Source organism: Anabrus simplex, chromosome 6, assembly GCF_040414725.1.
Source record: "Anabrus simplex isolate iqAnaSimp1 chromosome 6, ASM4041472v1, whole genome shotgun sequence".
NCBI lineage: Eukaryota > Metazoa > Arthropoda > Insecta > Orthoptera > Tettigoniidae > Anabrus > Anabrus simplex.
In genome coordinates this window covers 186,212,388-186,220,409 of record NC_090270.1, presented here as the reverse complement: position 1 = coordinate 186,220,409, position 8,022 = coordinate 186,212,388, and positions in this window count along the sequence as shown.

Here is an 8,022-nt window from a genome sequence, read left to right as displayed (position 1 = left end):
GAGAATGAAGAAAGAGTCACCACAAAAAAGCAAACGATCAGGTTATATACACAAAGGAAGCCAGGGCATACCGACAAAAAGAAATGAAATAGTAATATGATATCAAGTTATAAAATGAGGTTGGAGTCATCAAGAAAAGTATTAATTATTGAAATTTCAGTGGGTGTCAGATTATAGAGTAAACAAGAAATACTGGCAGGCAATGAAATTTTTTGCTGGATAAGGTGGTGTAAAAGACGTTGGCGAGCTGAACGATATAAAGGACATTGGAAAAAAGATATGATTAGCATCTCCATCGGGGTAACCACATTCACAAAATGGTTGAGTTGTCAGATGAAAACGATATTTATAGAGCGGAGTAAGGGCATGATTAAATCTTAGACGGATGATAATAGTAATATGTCGTCTAGAGTACTGGCCTGTTATGAACCACCGTTGTAGGGGGATAAGAGGTTGCAATTGGTAGTACGATCTGCCTTTGTACTTGGCAGTATCACGCCATTCTGATTGCCATTCAGGGTGAGCCTTGTTTTTGACATGTATAAAATAATCAGTGGGGGGGGGGTGGATGGCTATAGTAGATGCGGGAAGCGGAAGACGTGCTGCTTGCTTTGCATAAGTATCGGCTCGTTCATTTCCAAAAAAAAAAATATATATATATATATGCGCTGGCACCCAGACGAAAGTGAGGTAGACATTTGAGTGGTCGAGTGTATAAATAAGATGTTTACGTTATATAGATACCAATTGTATGAGGAGGTGGAGGAGAGTGATTGTAATACGCTCATAGAATCGGTGTAGATGGTTTCTTTTGCATAATTATGTTGTATAACAAGAAAGAGAACTTGGCGTACAGCAAAAAGTTCAGTAGAATAAATGGAGAAGTGATTAGGTAATCTAAATTGTTGGGCTAACTGAGGTTGAACAGCAAAAAAGGCCGCTCGAACTCCAGACACTAACTTAGAGCCATCTGTGTATATATCGACAGTACTTGTAAAGGGGGAGACACGGAATTTTTTGTGAAGCTGTCCCTGTGTGAAGTTCTGATTTGCATCGTGGCAATAGTTAGAAGCAGTAGGGAGAATAATGTAAGGACGATGAATGAAACATTCATAAGAAAAAGACTAATACGGCAGTGTAGGCATACGCAAAAGAGAATCTAGATATCCATGTAAATAACTATATGCATGATATAGTGCCGGCATTTTTTGAAGACGATGACGGAGAAGAGCGTATGGTTCGAACAATAGTTGTAATTTTGGTATGAGGGGAGCAGCGATAATGGCAAATTTCTTGAAGAGGTATTTTGTTATTAACATAAGTCGACGTATTTTTAGAGGTTGATCGTCAGCTTCTACAAGTAATGTGTTAGTAGGCGTTGTGTGAAGAGCACCGAGACAAATGTGGAGAGCACTGAATTGTAACGTATTTAGATGTGCTAAATTAGTGTTAGAAGCCATACCTAGGACATGGGCACCATAGTCCAGATAGAAACAGAGAGTGGCCTTATACAAAGAAAGAGCGGTGGTCGGGTCCGCTCCCCAATTTCTGCGTGTAACAGTTCGGAGGACATTTATATAAGAAGTAGCTTTGTTACGTAAATATTTAATATGGTGATTCCAGGTTAGTTTATGGTCTAAATGTAGTCCAAGTTATTTATAATGGTTACAGATAGGGATAGAATACGTATCGAATAGAAGAGGGTTTCGGCCATATTTACGGCGATGGGTGAAGATCATCGTTGAGCATCTGGATATTGCAAGCTGAAGGCCATGGGAATCCAACCACGAGGTAGCCTCACTCATAAGTTGCGACATTCGCTCGCGGCGTGTATCTATGTTGATGTGAGACAGGTAAAGAACGATATCGTCCGCGTACGCTATTATGCGGGCGGAGCGTGTTACTAACCTGCCAAATCGCTCATATTAAGAACAAAAAGTATCCCGCTGAAAATGTCCGCCTGGGGTAAGCCATTTGACACCTGCCGACTAGAAATAGTATGTTGAGACGATTTGATTATAAGATTTACGGTATGTAAATAATTGCTGTAAAAGGGAAATAAAACCAGATGGGAATTTCTTACCAGAAATACAATCCCATATGTAACGGAATAGAGTCATAGGCACTTTGAATATCAAGAAACGTCGTTATGGTACTGTGGCGACGTGCCTTGGCCAATATTAGGTCGATTACAAAGGTGTTTATAGCATCGCGAGTGCTACGGCCCTTAAGAAACGAATATCGATTTTTTGGGGCCAAGTTATAATATTCGAGTACCCAAAGAAATCTCTGGAATAGTACTTTAAGGAATGTTTTCCTCATACACGAACTGAGAACAATCCCACGGTAACTGTGAAAATCAGAGGCTATCTTATTCGGTTTAAGGATTGGCACAAGAAGTCATTCCATTGACACGGCACGTTAAGTGTAGATAATACGGTATTATAGTATTTAAGAATGACTTGCTTAGGTGCGTGAGGCAACAAGTGCAGCATACTGTAGGTAATGTAATCAGGACTAGGTGCTGACTGAGAGGATGTAGGGATAACTGCTTCGAATTCGTATAGTGTACTAGGTTGTAATAAAACGGAATAATAACGACTGGAATCGGCTTGTGAAAAGGTACTGGCAGGGACGACTTGGTCCGGAGTGAGAGAATGAAGAAATTGCTCAAGCACATCAGTCGGGATTATCACACTTGTGGCATGTTGAGAAACACGAGTCTGTGTTCGAACAGCATTCTAGAGTTCCGTAACTGGTGTGGATGTTGTAGGTGATGAAATAAAGCTCCTCCATGGTTCCCGGCGCTTGGCATTGAAAATTCGGCGAGATTAAGCAATATGATGTTTTAAAGCGAAATAGTTGTGAGGCGATAACTTCTTTCGATAAAGACGAAATAATCTTTTAGGTTTTTGTATAATGTTGTGGCACCCATCATCCCACCAACGTAGACGACAAGGTTGCCGTGATTGAGGAGTTTGAACGACTTTAAAAGGGTGATAGATATTGATGTAGCGAAAGACGATCTGCAGGAGTGAGAAGGCATAAGAGAAAATTGAGTCGCGATAAAGTGGCTGAAGGTGTTCGCGTTAAAGTTCTTAAGCGATCGTACAGTAGGAATATATCTGCTGTGAAACAGAGACGGGTTCGGTCTACTGAGGCCGTACGTAATAATGATGGGAAAGTGATCGCTTATAAAGGTATCCACCAAAGTATTCCAGATTGTGAGTGGTGCCATAGAACTACGACATAGAATAAGATCTACCGCGCTGGGATGGGGAGCCTGGGGAAGTCAATCTCGTAGGAGAGCCATCGTTGAGTATTATGAGATTATGTTGATATGACGCATGTAATAGATGGGTACCTTTTAACGAGTCACAGTCACTACCCCACACTGTATGGTGACAATTCATATCTCCGAGGATGAGAATCTTTGAGGCATGATCAAATTGAGCGAAATAGTTCGACCATTGTTCTTCTGAAAGATAAATATCCGGGGGGGGGATAGATATTGATAATGTATATATCACGGTAATGTATGCCGATACTGAAGGTGGAAGGAAGTTGAATAGTAATGTGTAATGGTTGATATGACATATTATTTTAACGAGGAATGGCACGCCACCAAATCCTCGCCCATCATATCGTTCAATATTATAACCTGGGACAGAAAAGAAATTACTCGGCAAAAACCATGTTTCTTGTAAATTTACAATCTGAGGGTATGTTTGTTGGATAAGTACTTTTGGTTCATGTTGTTTAGTTAGGATGCTCCTGGAGTTCCATTGCGTGAGACTGATCATGAAAAGAAAACATAGAGTATACACTATTTTTAACACGTGAAGAGGATGAGATACTTTATGATTATCTCCCAGAAGTTGGATTAATTGTGCTATTTTATTGGTAATATCCTGTCGTAGATGTATACGTTGGCGTTGGATATTGTCTACGAACGGTGGGTGTGGCACTCTTCCGGATACAGGACGAGCTCCGAAAGCGGGGGGTAAAGAAGGGGCGGTTGAAGTGGATGGCAATGAAAGGGGTTTAGAAACTGGTTCCGGAGGAGCACGTATGAGATTTAGATAACCTTCTCGGTCATATCCTGGTACAGGTACAGGCCGATGTTGATGAGTAATAATTTGGGTGAATTTGCGCTTTTTTGGTTGTTCGGCAGGCATAGGAGATGTAGTCTGAGGTAGAGGGCAAAACTGTTGCTGATGCCGATCAGGAGAATAATTTGGGGGATGAAGCTTAGACAAGGCGTCATTAAAGGAGATATTTTCAGTGCTCATTTTCTTAATTTGGAGCTGGTGTTGTTGTTCGGGACAGGAGGCAGAACCAGTCAGATGGGGTCCTTGACAGTGAACACATTTAAAGAAATTTTGTAGACAGTCTTCAGAAGAATTGGAAAGGGAACAGCGACCACATCTGGTAGTATTTGCCCTACAATTCTTGTCCCTATGACCGTACCTTTGGCACTTGCAGCAAAGAATAGGAACAAAGATAAACGGTTCAACCTCTATATAAACACTGTATAGGGAAACATGTTGAGGTAGCGCCTGACCACGAAAGACTACTTTAACAGAGCCCGTGGGTAGATATTCTGTACTACCTTGTTGCGTGAGCGACGATTAAGGCGTTTAACAGATTTAACTGGGAACGTGGATTTTAAGTTTTTAAGAATCTCCGATTCAGTAAGTGATATTTCAACATCACGGATGATACCCGCACGCGTAATATTGGAACTGGGTATGAATGCTTTAACTTGGAGAGTAGTGAGAAGAGGATTAGTTAAGAAAGCATTGGCTTGCACTGCATATGAAAATTCAATTTGAAGGCGATTACGTCCTTTGCGAGTAATGGATTTGGTACTTAAATTATTTTCATGAAATTTGCGCCCCAAAGTCATCGAGTGCAAATGACTGATATTCTGTGGATTGATTGATTCCACATATACAACATATGGTCCATAGCGATTATTAGGATACGTTTCAATTACAACAGGCGAGTAGAATCAGAGTGGGGTGGATCATTAGATCCTTCCATATTTTGAGAAGAAGAATTGGGTAATTGAGCGGAATTAAGTAGTGAGCTATCATCTTCCATACGGAGTTCTATTTCCCTTTCAACCTGTAGCTGTGACGGATCGGGCGATTCGTCACCCCCAATATGCTCTGCCATATCACACACACTACACGAAGAGGTGAAAGGTAGTAATACACTATGTAGCACACACTGCACTACACTACACTCGACCGTACACTATACAAGGCACCCGTTCAGGAAAAAGCCAGGATATGAACTAGGACACGTAATAACGCAATTTACTGTTCACGGGTTTCCTATTCCAGACACAACTTCGCTCCAGACCACCAAATCCGAACTGCCTAGGAACTTAGAATAATCAAGAGGTAGGCCATTCCGGGCATGTGTGCTGCCATTGGTCAGCGGCTTGTGACGTCATCGGGAAGAACACATCTGCGGTCTGTAATATTCTCTTGCATTAAATGCTGAATGCAAAGTAATATTTATCGTTTCTTTTGCGCTTTCAAACTGGAATGTTTTTCTTTCTTGAATTGGAACATATATTTAAATCATGAATATGTTTAATGAATGAGAGAAAAATAGAAAATATTTATCGGAAGGCTAATTGTGCCAACCTCGTAAGCCTTAGTTAGGCATGTTTTTTGGTAATAATATTACAATGAATAGGTAGTTCTTAAAATTTTAAAAACATTTTTCTCTTTTATCGGAAAAGACGGATGTGGATTTCGCAAGGCTATCCTTCCACTATCTGCAGGCTACCACGACCTAGCAGGCTTCGGCGCTCAGTGGGCTGTTTTTGGCACGGTATTGTTTAAATATCCTTCAAAAGTTGAAGTTAGCGACACTGTCACCAGCTAAAGCTTACTTTTTTTTAAATGTTAAGGCAGGAAATGTAATCTATGTCTGTTATGGAGATACAACCCAGAGTAGGTTCTTCTTTTCTGCATTCTTCTTCATTGCTTCCCATTTGGCCTTTTTGTTTAAGTGTCTCATACGAATGAAAGTCCTTGTCCTTCCATACAAGGCAATGATTTTCCTTAGGGAATGTTTCCATTACTTTGTAGTGCCTTGAAATAACTTCAAACACCATTGTCGTAGCCAACCACTCAGGGGAAGGAGAAATGAAATGAAATGAAATGGCGTATGGCTTTTAGTGCCGGGAGTGTCCGAGGACAAGTTCGGCTGGCCAGATGCACGTCTTTTGATTTGACACTCGCAGGCGACCTGCGCGTCGTGATGACGATGAAATGATGATGGGGACGACACGTACACCCAGCCCTGTGTCAGCGGAATTAACCAATTATGGTTAAAATTCCCGACCCACCGGGAATCGAACCCGGAACTCCTGTGACCAAAGGCCAGCACGCTAACCTTTTAGCCATGGTGCCGGATACCTTTAGACATAATAGTGATCCAGTCTTGTTCAAAGGATTGTTTCTGACCAAGACGACATATATCCGTTTTTGTTCTCGACGAACTGTCAATGTTTTTACACTTGAAGGCGACGTAGCCTGCCAAGTATTTTAAAGCATCGTCTGTTACATCTTCATTGGGAATCGTTAAACTGCTTAGGTCAGTATCAAGTAGCAAGTTTTATTCACTTCTATCAAAACTCAAAACATCGGACGGGTTGTCAGTCACTTCGATGCAAAGTTCGCTGGAAAGGAAATTCTGGAATTCTTCTTCAGTTCCTTCGTCAGGTGTGAGAGGGTCAGAAAATGTAGAAAGTTGATTTCTGTCCTGAGCAACAGAGGCTCCACGAGATACAGGTATGTCGTTCGCGTTCCCAGTTAGTATTAAGAATCGCATTCTGTTCTTCACTTCGAAAGGGGTGGGGTTGTTATAAAATATACCGAGACCCCGAAGTCTAGAAAAATAATTTTCCAGACAGTCTGATTCAGTCTGGAAGTCAAAATGTACTTTGCCCGAATGCCTTTCACATCTCCAAAGAGTCCAATAAGGGAGTTTATGGATATTAAAAACCCTTTCTGGAACGGAAGGAGACTCCTTCTTTTCCCCAGCCGCATATTCGAGCAAATGTAAAAAAATAATTTTAAAGTGTTTTCTTGACTTTGATGTTTGAGGCCATAACCACTTCTAAGGGAAGCTTTTACGTCGTTAGGGACCCTTCAGTTCAAAACCTCGAATACATCATTTATTAATGATGTTTGTGTAAAATATATTTAATTCATAAGTTTGTTCCTTACTAAATTTCGTTCTTTCATTTGTGGGTTGGCAATATAAGTATTTTCTTTCCGCCAGTTTTGAAGTTAGCCAATCAATAATTTATGTCATTAATTTTCAGCCAATTGTGTCTTTCTTCTCCAATTTTGATGTGTAACTATAAGCTACCCAATAAACGACTGTGGGTGTGTCTTAATTCTTCATGAAAGGTCTCAGATCTTCCCCGAGAGTATGAAAACTGCTGATTTCCCTGGCTCTCGGCCACTTCAACAACATCTAGCTTAGTGTATGGAAGTATAGCAGGGGGCGGGTAGCGCCTCTTCCTTCGGGCAGTAGCTCTTCAACAAAGGTAATGGCCTTTTAACATCTTTATCCCCGCACCTTCTTTCACCTCAACCTTCCACGGATATCTCCGTAACAATCCCCATTAATATTGATAGCTCCCCATCGAATTCCATTTCGTTCGCCAAGTTGTTTCCAAGGAATCCCTCGCCTGCCAAATGGGAGTGGGACTCCATTACTCCCATAGGTCCTAGGCTTGCTTAAAATATTCTGAGCTCGGTAAATTCATGAAGCAGGATGCTACCCTACTTGCACATAGTCCAAGTGAGGATCTCTCCTCTAACGGGTTATGGACCACCGGTGAATTGTATAGTCCTAGCCGCCTGAGCACAAGGAGGGCCATGACTCAGAATATGTCCGAGATGCCCACTCCCATTCCATAGCAACTGGTATCCCGACTCTCAGGACAACTTACTAGACCACTCAGCCGTTGCCTATGGTTCACGAACT